The sequence below is a fragment of the Colletes latitarsis genome, unplaced genomic scaffold (assembly GCF_051014445.1).
Source record: "Colletes latitarsis isolate SP2378_abdomen unplaced genomic scaffold, iyColLati1 scaffold0013, whole genome shotgun sequence".
Lineage (NCBI taxonomy): Eukaryota > Metazoa > Arthropoda > Insecta > Hymenoptera > Colletidae > Colletes > Colletes latitarsis.
In genome coordinates, this window is record NW_027488368.1 from 1 (window position 1) to 16,269 (window position 16,269).

Consider the following 16,269-nt stretch of genomic DNA (forward strand, 5'->3'; position numbering starts at 1 on the left):
CCTAACCCAGACCTAACCCAGACCTAACCCAGACCTAACCCAGACCTAACCCAGACCTAACCCAGACCTAACCCAGACCTAACCCAGACCTAACCCAGACCTAACCCAGACCTAACCCAGACCTAACCCAGACCTAACCCAGACCTAACCCAGACCTAACCCAGACCTAACCCAGACCTAACCCAGACCTAACCCAGACCTAACCCAGACCTAACCCAGACCTAACCCAGACCTAACCCAGACCTAACCCAGACCTAACCCAGACCTAACCCAGACCTAACCCAGACCTAACCCAGACCTAACCCAGACCTAACCCAGACCTAACCCAGACCTAACCCAGACCTAACCCAGACCTAACCCAGACCTAACCCAGACCTAACCCAGACCTAACCCAGACCTAACCCAGACCTAACCCAGACCTAACCCAGACCTAACCCAGACCTAACCCAGACCTAACCCAGACCTAACCCAGACCTAACCCAGACCTAACCCAGACCTAACCCAGACCTAACCCAGACCTAACCCAGACCTAACCCAGACCTAACCCAGACCTAACCCAGACCTAACCCAGACCTAACCCAGACCTAACCCAGACCTAACCCAGACCTAACCCAGACCTAACCCAGACCTAACCCAGACCTAACCCAGACCTAACCCAGACCTAACCCAGACCTAACCCAGACCTAACCCAGACCTAACCCAGACCTAACCCAGACCTAACCCAGACCTAACCCAGACCTAACCCAGACCTAACCCAGACCTAACCCAGACCTAACCCAGACCTAACCCAGACCTAACCCAGACCTAACCCAGACCTAACCCAGACCTAACCCAGACCTAACCCAGACCTAACCCAGACCTAACCCAGACCTAACCCAGACCTAACCCAGACCTAACCCAGACCTAACCCAGACCTAACCCAGACCTAACCCAGACCTAACCCAGACCTAACCCAGACCTAACCCAGACCTAACCCAGACCTAACCCAGACCTAACCCAGACCTAACCCAGACCTAACCCAGACCTAACCCAGACCTAACCCAGACCTAACCCAGACCTAACCCAGACCTAACCCAGACCTAACCCAGACCTAACCCAGACCTAACCCAGACCTAACCCAGACCTAACCCAGACCTAACCCAGACCTAACCCAGACCTAACCCAGACCTAACCCAGACCTAACCCAGACCTAACCCAGACCTAACCCAGACCTAACCCAGACCTAACCCAGACCTAACCCAGACCTAACCCAGACCTAACCCAGACCTAACCCAGACCTAACCCAGACCTAACCCAGACCTAACCCAGACCTAACCCAGACCTAACCCAGACCTAACCCAGACCTAACCCAGACCTAACCCAGACCTAACCCAGACCTAACCCAGACCTAACCCAGACCTAACCCAGACCTAACCCAGACCTAACCCAGACCTAACCCAGACCTAACCCAGACCTAACCCAGACCTAACCCAGACCTAACCCAGACCTAACCCAGACCTAACCCAGACCTAACCCAGACCTAACCCAGACCTAACCCAGACCTAACCCAGACCTAACCCAGACCTAACCCAGACCTAACCCAGACCTAACCCAGACCTAACCCAGACCTAACCCAGACCTAACCCAGACCTAACCCAGACCTAACCCAGACCTAACCCAGACCTAACCCAGACCTAACCCAGACCTAACCCAGACCTAACCCAGACCTAACCCAGACCTAACCCAGACCTAACCCAGACCTAACCCAGACCTAACCCAGACCTAACCCAGACCTAACCCAGACCTAACCCAGACCTAACCCAGACCTAACCCAGACCTAACCCAGACCTAACCCAGACCTAACCCAGACCTAACCCAGACCTAACCCAGACCTAACCCAGACCTAACCCAGACCTAACCCAGACCTAACCCAGACCTAACCCAGACCTAACCCAGACCTAACCCAGACCTAACCCAGACCTAACCCAGACCTAACCCAGACCTAACCCAGACCTAACCCAGACCTAACCCAGACCTAACCCAGACCTAACCCAGACCTAACCCAGACCTAACCCAGACCTAACCCAGACCTAACCCAGACCTAACCCAGACCTAACCCAGACCTAACCCAGACCTAACCCAGACCTAACCCAGACCTAACCCAGACCTAACCCAGACCTAACCCAGACCTAACCCAGACCTAACCCAGACCTAACCCAGACCTAACCCAGACCTAACCCAGACCTAACCCAGACCTAACCCAGACCTAACCCAGACCTAACCCAGACCTAACCCAGACCTAACCCAGACCTAACCCAGACCTAACCCAGACCTAACCCAGACCTAACCCAGACCTAACCCAGACCTAACCCAGACCTAACCCAGACCTAACCCAGACCTAACCCAGACCTAACCCAGACCTAACCCAGACCTAACCCAGACCTAACCCAGACCTAACCCAGACCTAACCCAGACCTAACCCAGACCTAACCCAGACCTAACCCAGACCTAACCCAGACCTAACCCAGACCTAACCCAGACCTAACCCAGACCTAACCCAGACCTAACCCAGACCTAACCCAGACCTAACCCAGACCTAACCCAGACCTAACCCAGACCTAACCCAGACCTAACCCAGACCTAACCCAGACCTAACCCAGACCTAACCCAGACCTAACCCAGACCTAACCCAGACCTAACCCAGACCTAACCCAGACCTAACCCAGACCTAACCCAGACCTAACCCAGACCTAACCCAGACCTAACCCAGACCTAACCCAGACCTAACCCAGACCTAACCCAGACCTAACCCAGACCTAACCCAGACCTAACCCAGACCTAACCCAGACCTAACCCAGACCTAACCCAGACCTAACCCAGACCTAACCCAGACCTAACCCAGACCTAACCCAGACCTAACCCAGACCTAACCCAGACCTAACCCAGACCTAACCCAGACCTAACCCAGACCTAACCCAGACCTAACCCAGACCTAACCCAGACCTAACCCAGACCTAACCCAGACCTAACCCAGACCTAACCCAGACCTAACCCAGACCTAACCCAGACCTAACCCAGACCTAACCCAGACCTAACCCAGACCTAACCCAGACCTAACCCAGACCTAACCCAGACCTAACCCAGACCTAACCCAGACCTAACCCAGACCTAACCCAGACCTAACCCAGACCTAACCCAGACCTAACCCAGACCTAACCCAGACCTAACCCAGACCTAACCCAGACCTAACCCAGACCTAACCCAGACCTAACCCAGACCTAACCCAGACCTAACCCAGACCTAACCCAGACCTAACCCAGACCTAACCCAGACCTAACCCAGACCTAACCCAGACCTAACCCAGACCTAACCCAGACCTAACCCAGACCTAACCCAGACCTAACCCAGACCTAACCCAGACCTAACCCAGACCTAACCCAGACCTAACCCAGACCTAACCCAGACCTAACCCAGACCTAACCCAGACCTAACCCAGACCTAACCCAGACCTAACCCAGACCTAACCCAGACCTAACCCAGACCTAACCCAGACCTAACCCAGACCTAACCCAGACCTAACCCAGACCTAACCCAGACCTAACCCAGACCTAACCCAGACCTAACCCAGACCTAACCCAGACCTAACCCAGACCTAACCCAGACCTAACCCAGACCTAACCCAGACCTAACCCAGACCTAACCCAGACCTAACCCAGACCTAACCCAGACCTAACCCAGACCTAACCCAGACCTAACCCAGACCTAACCCAGACCTAACCCAGACCTAACCCAGACCTAACCCAGACCTAACCCAGACCTAACCCAGACCTAACCCAGACCTAACCCAGACCTAACCCAGACCTAACCCAGACCTAACCCAGACCTAACCCAGACCTAACCCAGACCTAACCCAGACCTAACCCAGACCTAACCCAGACCTAACCCAGACCTAACCCAGACCTAACCCAGACCTAACCCAGACCTAACCCAGACCTAACCCAGACCTAACCCAGACCTAACCCAGACCTAACCCAGACCTAACCCAGACCTAACCCAGACCTAACCCAGACCTAACCCAGACCTAACCCAGACCTAACCCAGACCTAACCCAGACCTAACCCAGACCTAACCCAGACCTAACCCAGACCTAACCCAGACCTAACCCAGACCTAACCCAGACCTAACCCAGACCTAACCCAGACCTAACCCAGACCTAACCCAGACCTAACCCAGACCTAACCCAGACCTAACCCAGACCTAACCCAGACCTAACCCAGACCTAACCCAGACCTAACCCAGACCTAACCCAGACCTAACCCAGACCTAACCCAGACCTAACCCAGACCTAACCCAGACCTAACCCAGACCTAACCCAGACCTAACCCAGACCTAACCCAGACCTAACCCAGACCTAACCCAGACCTAACCCAGACCTAACCCAGACCTAACCCAGACCTAACCCAGACCTAACCCAGACCTAACCCAGACCTAACCCAGACCTAACCCAGACCTAACCCAGACCTAACCCAGACCTAACCCAGACCTAACCCAGACCTAACCCAGACCTAACCCAGACCTAACCCAGACCTAACCCAGACCTAACCCAGACCTAACCCAGACCTAACCCAGACCTAACCCAGACCTAACCCAGACCTAACCCAGACCTAACCCAGACCTAACCCAGACCTAACCCAGACCTAACCCAGACCTAACCCAGACCTAACCCAGACCTAACCCAGACCTAACCCAGACCTAACCCAGACCTAACCCAGACCTAACCCAGACCTAACCCAGACCTAACCCAGACCTAACCCAGACCTAACCCAGACCTAACCCAGACCTAACCCAGACCTAACCCAGACCTAACCCAGACCTAACCCAGACCTAACCCAGACCTAACCCAGACCTAACCCAGACCTAACCCAGACCTAACCCAGACCTAACCCAGACCTAACCCAGACCTAACCCAGACCTAACCCAGACCTAACCCAGACCTAACCCAGACCTAACCCAGACCTAACCCAGACCTAACCCAGACCTAACCCAGACCTAACCCAGACCTAACCCAGACCTAACCCAGACCTAACCCAGACCTAACCCAGACCTAACCCAGACCTAACCCAGACCTAACCCAGACCTAACCCAGACCTAACCCAGACCTAACCCAGACCTAACCCAGACCTAACCCAGACCTAACCCAGACCTAACCCAGACCTAACCCAGACCTAACCCAGACCTAACCCAGACCTAACCCAGACCTAACCCAGACCTAACCCAGACCTAACCCAGACCTAACCCAGACCTAACCCAGACCTAACCCAGACCTAACCCAGACCTAACCCAGACCTAACCCAGACCTAACCCAGACCTAACCCAGACCTAACCCAGACCTAACCCAGACCTAACCCAGACCTAACCCAGACCTAACCCAGACCTAACCCAGACCTAACCCAGACCTAACCCAGACCTAACCCAGACCTAACCCAGACCTAACCCAGACCTAACCCAGACCTAACCCAGACCTAACCCAGACCTAACCCAGACCTAACCCAGACCTAACCCAGACCTAACCCAGACCTAACCCAGACCTAACCCAGACCTAACCCAGACCTAACCCAGACCTAACCCAGACCTAACCCAGACCTTTTTTTTTTTTTTTTTTTTTAACGTGGTGAAATCCTCATGGACACCCCGGCTCCCTGGGGGGGAGGCCGGGGTAGTGCCGGACTCTTACCGGCTAAAACACCACGGTGACCGCCTGCGCCCTTTATCTGGGGAGAGTCACGGGAACCAAACTAGCGATACTACCGTGACTCTCCCCGTTGGCGCAACGCCCTATTACGGGCCCTTCCCGGGGGAGGAGATGTGATCCTCCTCCCCCAATGGGGGGCAAACATAATTGATTGCCACCCGGCGACGCCACGCGGTCACACGCGGCGTCGCCCCCACTCGTGCCGCTGCTACTAGCCGCGACCGGGCCCCCACCCGATCACGACCACGGCTGCGGGGCCGGCTGACACTGCCGCCCCCGCTGGACGGGGCCCCTGCCACGGGCCCCCGGTCTGGTGATGGGCTGGGTGTGAGGGGGGAATGAGGGAATAAAGTCCCTCACCTCGCACCACAAACACCATCACCGACCCCTTCGCGCTCCCCCTGCCACGGGGAGCGGTGGAGGGTCTTACGGTCGGCGTCGCCGCCTGCCCCCCACCTCCTCACGCGCCCTTTCGGCGTCCTCCTTGGCGGCCATGACCTCTTCACAAAACAAGGCCATGGCCGCCCACGCCTCCTCGCTGCCGACCATCGCACGAATGACGGCCGGCAGCGAGAGGTCCGCTCCAACTACTTCAACGAGGACACCGCGCTGCGCTGCCCACGCCGGGCAAAACTGCAGCGTGTGCTGCGCGGTGTCCTCCCTTCCCCTGCAGTGACGACACGCAGCCGTCGCCTCCCGCCCTATCCGATGCAGGTACCGACCGAAGCAACCGTGTCCGGTCAGTACCTGTGTCAGGCGGTAGGTGGGCGTACCCCAGCTACGGCCAACCCAGGCATAAAACACTGGGCGGACCGCCGCGGCGACGCGATCATCCCGCTGGTCTGGCTTCGATAACCAGACCAGCCACCGACTATAGACGCGTCGCCGCGCCTGGCTTCGGGCCCTGGCGGCCTCCTCGCCGTGCGGGTCCACGCCCCGCTGGCGAAGGTCGCAGAGGCTTTGATAGACCTCTGCGTCCATTTTCGCCAGCAGATGAAACGGCGCGGAACCCGCCAGCAATGTGGCGGCTGTGTAGGAGATCGTGCGATAACCCCGCACGACTCTGATGGCGACCAACCTCTGTAATCGACGGAGTACAAATGCACCCCGCCGATTGGCCATCAGACCGCTGGCCCATATTGGCGCGCCATAAAGCGCCATGGACCGGACGACTCCCAAATACAGCCGCCGTGCCGCCATGTTGGGCCCCCCGAGATTGGGCATTATGCGGCCTAACGCGGCCGCTGCCCTTTCAATACGGGGACCCAACCCTTCCAAATGATGCCCGAACCGCCAGTAGCTGTCGAGGGTGAGGCCCAAATACTTCATGCGGCGCCCCACCCCGACTTGTGCTCCGCCCACCCGTAGAGACGCCTGGCGCGGCACCCCCCGACCACTGACATTACACAGCCAGATGGCCTCGGTCTTCTGGGGTGCCACGCGCAACCCTAGACGCTCTACTTCGGCGACGACTCGCACCGTCCCTTCCTCCGCGAGGGCCACGGCCCTCCTCCACGTATCCCCGCCGGCTATCACCAGGGTGTCGTCGGCGTAACATACCAAAGACACGCCGACGGGGAGATCAGCCCGCAGCACCGCGTCATACGCCAAGTTCCACAAGAGCGGCCCAAGGACCGACCCCTGTGGAACCCCGCGGTGCACCGCTCTCTGCTCCATCCCGTTCCGACCCGGATATTGGACTACCCTGCCCCGCAGATAATCCCCGATCAGTCGGCATAGATAGGCGGGCACCCGGTGGTACTGGAGTGCCCGACCTATCGCCCCCCAGGAGACGGTATTAAAGGCGTTGGCTATGTCCAACGAGACTGCCAACGCCACACCCCCCCGGGAGATTGCCGATTCCGCCAGGGTCCGCACTGTCGCTATGGCGTCGACTGTGGAGCGGCCCCGGCGGAAGCCGAACTGTCGGTCGGCCAGATCGGGGCCGACGCGGGACAGGTGCCCCTCGAGCCGGGATACTATGACCCGCTCGAGGAGCTTTCCAGCCTCGTCCAACAGACAAATGGGTCGGAACGCAGATGGAGAATCCGCGGGCTTCCCTGGCTTGTGGAGGAGGACCAACCTCGCCACCTTCCACATGGGGGGGAACTGACCGGTCTGGAGGCAAGCGTCGAAGACGCGTATCAACCCGCCACCCAAAACGCCCACCGCTACTGCCCAGGCCTTGCCGGGTATGCCGTCCGGTCCTGGCGCCGTCTTCTTGGCAGCCATTCTCCGGACGGCCCTAGCTAGCTCCTCCTCGGAGACCCCCAGTTCGTCGGACCACCAAGGCGGGTGATCCGGCTGTGGCTCGGGGGGATGCAGGAACGCCTCTCCCCCAGCGGGGAAGAGGACGCGCATAGTTTCCCCGAGCAGCTGGGGGTCGAGGCTCTCTGTGATCGGGGGCGCCCATGATCGCATCTTCCCTACGACCATGTGATAAGGGCGCCCCCATGGATTTGCATCCAGAGAGCCGAGGAGCTCCGTCCATGCCTGGGCTTTCGCGGTCGCGATGGCCCGGCGGAGGGTTCTTCGCGCCAGGGAAAATTCCCCGCGCAACCCCACCACCTCTGCCTCCGTCGCCCCGCGCCGTCTCCTGGCGCGGGTGTACCGGCGTCGGGCGACAACGCACCGAGTGCGTAAATCCTCGATCACGCCCGACCACCAGTACACGGACCCCCCACGGCTCGGGGCCGTGGCCCGGGGCATGACTGCGTCACACAACGACGTCATAGTCTCCCGGAACCAACGCGCCCCGGCAGATGGATTGTCGAGGGTCCGGCGTGGCATCTCCTGCCATGCCACAACGGAGGCTGCCATCGCAAGGGCGTCCGGGTCCAGCCTCTTGGCGGACCAGCGTGGCGCCGGGTGTGCATCCCTGCCCGGTTGGCGGGGTCCATTTAAGCCGGGGGTCGCGGATACGGAAAACGTAATGTAGAGGTGGTCGCTTAACGTGGCCACCTCTTCCGCGACCCTCCAGTCGGACACACGGCGCGCTATGGCGGGGCTCGCCAACGATATGTCGACGATCGACTCGCCCCGCGCGTGCACGCACGTGCTCACGGCCCCTTCATTCAAAACTACGTGGCCGTGACCCGCCGCCCATTCGAGCATCGCGTCGCCCTTCACGGTCGTCCTGGGGCAGCCCCACGCTACAGCGTGGGCGTTGAAATCACCCAGGACGAGTACCCCACTGGCGAGATGTGGGGAGATGCATCTCCCCACCTCGTCGAGGTACGCCTCAAATTCGCTGAGGCCCATAGCGGGCGACGCGTAACACCCGGCAACCACTAGTTCCCCCCATTTAACCGCCACAAACCCGTGGCCCCTCTCAACGACGGAGCACGGCAGCGTGCCGCGTCCGTACTGCCACGTGATCGCCGAGACACCGTTAAGGTCCCCCACCCAAGCAGGGTGTTTGGGGACCCGATAGGGCTCGGCGATCACCGCCATCCCGATGTTCCACTGCCGGAGGGTTTGGAGCATGAGATCCTGAGCCCCCCGGCAGTGGTTTAAATTAACCTGGAGGAGGCGTTGAGACATTATCGGGTCTCACCCGCGGCCTCCTCCAGGCCTCTCCTTCCAGTGTTTGGGGGCACCTCTGCGCGCCCCGGATCTTTGCCACCGTATGAGGCCATCACCCCCCGACTAAGGGGATCTGACCCGCACGGCGGCTGGGATGTTGATTGGGTTGGGGACTCTGCAGGGCCACCCCCGGACAACACGCCTTCCGATTTCGTGGAGGTGGAGGGCGCCGAGTCGCAAGGCGCCACATCCACCTCCATCATCTCCGTAACAGGCGGGGGCGCGGGTGCACATCCCACCACCTTCACTCCCGTCGCGCCAGATGCCGGGGCGGGAATAGCTCCCGACACCACAGCTGGGGACGGCTGGGTACAAGCCGCCCCTTGGACCTCCATCGCGACGGGCACCGGCGCCGGCTCAACACCAGCCGGCACCGTGGATGGGCGCACACCCGCCCTTTTCGCCTTCTTCCCCTTCCGCTTTGGGGGACGGCACGCCGCCCCACCCATGCGGTGATCCGCTGGCCGCCCCAAGCCCACACAAAGGGGGCATTTAGGGGCGGCCGTGCACTGCCGTGCGGTGTGGGAGGCCCCTCCGCAACGGTAACAGAGGCCGCTGCGATCTACGGTACTTGTGCACCGCTGCCGGACATGACCAAACTCCAGGCAGCGGTGACATTGCAGCGGCCTCGCGGCGAGTACCGCCAGCCGGGCCTCGAAGAAGCCGACCATCAATCGGCCGGACTTCGCTAGCTTAGTTGCGGCGCGTAGGGGACAGCGGGCCCAGGCAGTAAACATGCCTGAGCTGTCCCGGCGGAGGTCACCAACGTTGACCTCCGCAGCGCCGCAACCCCCGGCTGTGGCAAGGGCCTCCCTAACTGCCTGCTGGGTGGCTGCCTCCGACAGGCCGGATATGCGCATCTCGGCCTGCTTTTGGGGGCAAGCCACCCGAACACCCTCCACCTGTAGGGCCCCCTCAAGACGCGCTCTCAGGGCGGCCGCCTTCTCCTTTCCCTTTTCGCCGGGGATCGCCAACAGGAGCGCCCCGGTGACCGCCCTTGTGGGCCGCATCCCGGTGATCCCGAGATCATTGCAGATCTCGGGCATCACCCTATTGAGGAGGGGGCCCAAATCCTTTTCGCGCCCAGCTGCGGCGGTTACCGAGACTGCCGCATTTTTTGGCAGCCTCGGTAGCTTGACCGCCGCTGGCTGGGCGCCCGTCTTCCTCTTACTGCCAGCCGCGGCATTGGCGGCTGGCCGATTCACTGCTGCGGATTTCCCGCCCTTGGTGGAGGATGCTGCGGATGCCGCACCCTTTTCACCTCCCTTCTTCTTCTCCCGCCTGACCACCTCCGCCCACGTGGCCTGCCCGTTGTTGGCGGGTGCAGGAGTGGACTTCGCCCTGGTGTTGGCCGGCGGTGCGGACCTGCCGCTATCCGCCTTGGGAGGTGGTGGAGGGGGACGAGGCGCTGCCTTCAGCGAAACCTTAGGCTTCGCGGCAGGTGGCTTTGCCGACTCCGTTACTCCGTCTGCAGGTGTGGCACCCTGGGCTTTGGTGGCACCTTTCTTCTGAGCCTTCTTGAGGGGTGCCGCGGAGGCTTTTACAGGGGCTGGCGTGATGGATGGTGGAAGAGGCACCGGGCCTTTCCCTAGTGGCGGGCGGGATACTACTCGCCAAACCGCATCCAACCGTGCCTCAACCCGGTCTTCGACGGCCGCTATCTGACCCGCCATCGCGGAAACCCTTTTCACGACTTCGGTCATCATGACCAACAAAGGGTTTCCGGAGGCGGGACTCTCCTCCTCAATCGCGGCGGAAAGCTGTGCGGACGACGGTCCAGGGACCACCGTCTCGACCTCCATGCCGGTGTCCCCCCCGGCAAATGTTGACGGAAGGAGATCCTTCCGCCGGGGTCGAGGGACACACGGCAACTCATGGTCCGGCGGCGTCTCGCCGGCCAACTCTTCCCCTTCTCGAAGCAGCCGCCGCTGCTCCTGCTTGTACCTCAGGCGGCCCACTTCCCGCCTGAGGTGCTCTAGCTCCCTATCCTTCACTCTGACTGTCTCAGACAGAGTGGTGGCAGTCGTATCGGCCACCTCGAGCCGCTTTTCCAGGGCCTTAGCCCTCTTCTCCCACTCGCCTTGTCGGATGACGACTTCCCGGGCCGGCCTGTTGGGGTTCTCGGCACGGTCAGCTCTGCCGTGAAGTTCTTCGGCGCTGACCATAGCCACCCGCGCTGCCAAGCGGAGCCCACGGATGTCCGTCGTCTTAAGGTGGCTTGCTGTGTCTGCCACCCTGACGACGGACTCCAATTGCTCCTTTAGCCGACCCAGGAGTTCATCCAGCTTCATGACCTCCGCTATATTGCGGAGGTCAGCCTGCTTCGGCAGGTCCTTCATGCCTGGACCCAACTTTCTTGGGTCCACAAATATACCCCTGGGTCTTCCTGCCCCGGGGCCCGTCCTTTTTCTTTTGCCGGGTTCAAAACCCGCTTCTCCTTCACTCGAGTCGACGCTCCCTTCGTCGGCGGTGCACGCATTTGACGGCGCCCACTCATCGCCGTCCTGGGAGTCGTCATCATGGAGGCCGACAGTCTCCTCACCATACCGTGCTGCGTCGTCTTCAGAGGGTCGCGGTCCCTCGGCATCATGCCTTTTGCGGGGCGGTGACACCCTCCCCGCTTTGCGCCACTCAGTGGCATTCAGCCGCTCCAGGCTGACTACTGGGCTGGGAGTGACCCTAAGCAGGTGCACTTCACCACCGAGATGGATCCCCAGCGGGGGATTCACCTCGCCACCCCTGACCGTGGTATTAACCCCACCAGGAAGTGGTCCATCCATTGCCAAGTCGTTTGCCGATACGAGTGCCTGTCCGTTGTCAACATTGCCGGTCCGGTTTGTTTTTATTTGAGAATGATCCATAGTTGATCCCACGAGTGTGGTCGGAAAGAGGTCACCCCAGGCAGAGCCGCCTTGCCTGGGGAAGCCTAATACTCCGGGGGTTCGGCAGATGCCCCCGGAGGTGGTCGCTAGGGATTGGGCCTTCTCTCCCAACCATGCATCCCATCGCCGCGCACCATAACTTAGGATTAGAGGGTAATTTATAGAGTTACCATCCTCGCGGCCCAGGCGGTTAAGCCAAGGCCCCCGGTCCTCCTGCCGTCACGTACCATTCACAAAACCAAGACTGGAGTTGTGAATGGGTCGTTGCGACGACCAACAGGAGGCTTACGGTGTGATTAGCATCAGGAACCTCGGGGTCGCTACGCCCCGTACTGCGCCGGACACCTGGCCGGACACAGCCCCTGAGGGAACCTAACCCAGACCTTTTTTTTTTTTTTTTTTTTTTTTTTTTTTTTTAACGTGGTGAAATCCTCATGGACACCCCGGCTCCCTGGGGGGGAGGCCGGGGTAGTGCCGGACTCTTACCGGCTAAAACACCACGGTGACCGCCTGCGCCCTTTATCTGGGGAGAGTCACGGGAACCAAACTAGCGATACTACCGTGACTCTCCCCGTTGGCGCAACGCCCTATTACGGGCCCTTCCCGGGGGAGGAGATGTGATCCTCCTCCCCCAATGGGGGGCAAACATAATTGATTGCCACCCGGCGACGCCACGCGGTCACACGCGGCGTCGCCCCCACTCGTGCCGCTGCTACTAGCCGCGACCGGGCCCCCACCCGATCACGACCACGGCTGCGGGGCCGGCTGAAACTGCCGCCCCCGCTGGACGGGGCCCCTGCCGCGGGCCCCCGGTCTGGTGATGGGCTGGGTGTGAGGGGGGAATGAGGGAATAAAGTCCCTCACCTCGCACCACAAACACCATCACCGACCCCTTCGCGCTCCCCCTGCCACGGGGAGCGGTGGAGGGTCTTACGGTCGGCGTCGCCGCCTGCCCCCCACCTCCTCACGCGCCCTTTCGGCGTCCTCCTTGGCGGCCATGACCTCTTCACAAAACAAGGCCATGGCCGCCCACGCCTCCTCGCTGCCGACCATCGCACGAATGACGGCCGGCAGCGAGAGGTCCGCTCCAACTACTTCAACGAGGACACCGCGCTGCGCTGCCCACGCCGGGCAAAACTGCAGCGTGTGCTGCGCGGTGTCCTCCCTTCCCCTGCAGTGACGACACGCAGCCGTCGCCTCCCGCCCTATCCGATGCAGGTACCGACCGAAGCAACCGTGTCCGGTCAGTACCTGTGTCAGGCGGTAGGTGGGCGTACCCCAGCTACGGCCAACCCAGGCATAAAACACTGGGCGGACCGCCGCGGCGACGCGATCATCCCGCTGGTCTGGCTTCGATAAACAGACCAGCCACCGACTATAGACGCGTCGCCGCGCCTGGCTTCGGGCCCTGGCGGCCTCCTCGCCGTGCGGGTCCACGCCCCGCTGGCGAAGGTCGCAGAGGCTTTGATAGACCTCTGCGTCCATTTTCGCCAGCAGATGAAACGGCGCGGAACCCGCCAGCAATGTGGCGGCTGTGTAGGAGATCGTGCGATAACCCCGCACGACTCTGATGGCGACCAACCTCTGTAATCGACGGAGTACAAATGCACCCCGCCGATTGGCCATCAGACCGCCGGCCCATATTGGCGCGCCATAAAGCGCCATGGACCGGACGACTCCCAAATACAGCCGCCGTGCCGCCATGTTGGGCCCCCCGAGATTGGGCATTATGCGGCCTAACGCGGCCGCTGCCCTTTCAATACGGGGACCCAACCCTTCCAAATGATGCCCGAACCGCCAGTAGCTGTCGAGGGTGAGGCCCAAATACTTCATGCGGCGCCCCACCCCGACTTGTGCTCCGCCCACCCGTAGAGACGCCTGGCGCGGCACCCCCCGACCACTGACATTACACAGCCAGATGGCCTCGGTCTTCTGGGGTGCCACGCGCAACCCTAGACGCTCTACTTCGGCGACGACTCGCACCGTCCCTTCCTCCGCGAGGGCCACGGCCCTCCTCCACGTATCCCCGCCGGCTATCACCAGGGTGTCGTCGGCGTAACATACCAAAGACACGCCGACGGGGAGATCAGCCCGCAGCACCGCGTCATACGCCAAGTTCCACAAGAGCGGCCCAAGGACCGACCCCTGTGGAACCCCGCGGTGCACCGCTCTCTGCTCCATCCCGTTCCGACCCGGATATTGGACTACCCTGCCCCGCAGATAATCCCCGATCAGTCGGCATAGATAGGCGGGCACCCGGTGGTACTGGAGTGCCCGACCTATCGCCCCCCAGGAGACGGTATTAAAGGCGTTGGCTATGTCCAACGAGACTGCCAACGCCACACCCCCCCGGGAGATTGCCGATTCCGCCAGGGTCCGCACTGTCGCTATGGCGTCGACTGTGGAGCGGCCCCGGCGGAAGCCGAACTGTCGGTCGGCCAGATCGGGGCCGACGCGGGACAGGTGCCCCTCGAGCCGGGATACTATGACCCGCTCGAGGAGCTTTCCAGCCTCGTCCAACAGACAAATGGGTCGGAACGCAGATGGAGAATCCGCGGGCTTCCCTGGCTTGTGGAGGAGGACCAACCTCGCCACCTTCCACATGGGGGGGAACTGACCGGTCTGGAGGCAAGCGTCGAAGACGCGTATCAACCCGCCACCCAAAACGCCCACCGCTACTGCCCAGGCCTTGCCGGGTATGCCGTCCGGTCCTGGCGCCGTCTTCTTGGCAGCCATTCTCCGGACGGCCCTAGCTAGCTCCTCCTCGGAGACCCCCAGTTCGTCGGACCACCAAGGCGGGTGATCCGGCTGTGGCTCGGGGGGATGCAGGAACGCCTCTCCCCCAGCGGGGAAGAGGACGCGCATAGTTTCCCCGAGCAGCTGGGGGTCGAGGCTCTCTGTGATCGGGGGCGCCCATGATCGCATCTTCCCTACGACCATGTGATAAGGGCGCCCCCATGGATTTGCATCCAGAGAGCCGAGGAGCTCCGTCCATGCCTGGGCTTTCGCGGTCGCGATGGCCCGGCGGAGGGTTCTTCGCGCCAGGGAAAATTCCCCGCGCAACCCCACCACCTCTGCCTCCGTCGCCCCGCGCCGTCTCCTGGCGCGGGTGTACCGGCGTCGGGCGACAACGCACCGAGTGCGTAAATCCTCGATCACGCCCGACCACCAGTACACGGACCCCCCACGGCTCGGGGCCGTGGCCCGGGGCATGACTGCGTCACACAACGACGTCATAGTCTCCCGGAACCAACGCGCCCCGGCAGATGGATTGTCGAGGGTCCGGCGTGGCATCTCCTGCCATGCCACAACGGAGGCTGCCATCGCAAGGGCGTCCGGGTCCAGCCTCTTGGCGGACCAGCGTGGCGCCGGGTGTGCATCCCTGCCCGGTTGGCGGGGTCCATTTAAGCCGGGGGTCGCGGATACGGAAAACGTAATGTAGAGGTGGTCGCTTAACGTGGCCACCTCTTCCGCGACCCTCCAGTCGGACACACGGCGCGCTATGGCGGGGCTCGCCAACGATATGTCGACGATCGACTCGCCCCGCGCGTGCACGCACGTGCTCACGGCCCCTTCATTCAAAACTACGTGGCCGTGACCCGCCGCCCATTCGAGCATCGCGTCGCCCTTCACGGTCGTCCTGGGGCAGCCCCACGCTACAGCGTGGGCGTTGAAATCACCCAGGACGAGTACCCCACTGGCGAGATGTGGGGAGATGCATCTCCCCACCTCGTCGAGGTACGCCTCAAATTCGCTGAGGCCCATAGCGGGCGACGCGTAACACCCGGCAACCACTAGTTCCCCCCATTTAACCGCCACAAACCCGTGGCCCCTCTCAACGACGGAGCACGGCAGCGTGCCGCGTCCGTACTGCCACGTGATCGCCGAGACACCGTTAAGGTCCCCCACCCAAGCAGGGTGTTTGGGGACCCGATAGGGCTCGGCGATCACCGCCATCCCGATGTTCCACTGCCGGAGGGTTTGGAGCATGAGATCCTGAGCCCCCCGGCAGTGGTTTAAATTAACCTGGAGGAGGCGTTGAGACATTATCGGGTCTCACCCGCGGCCTCC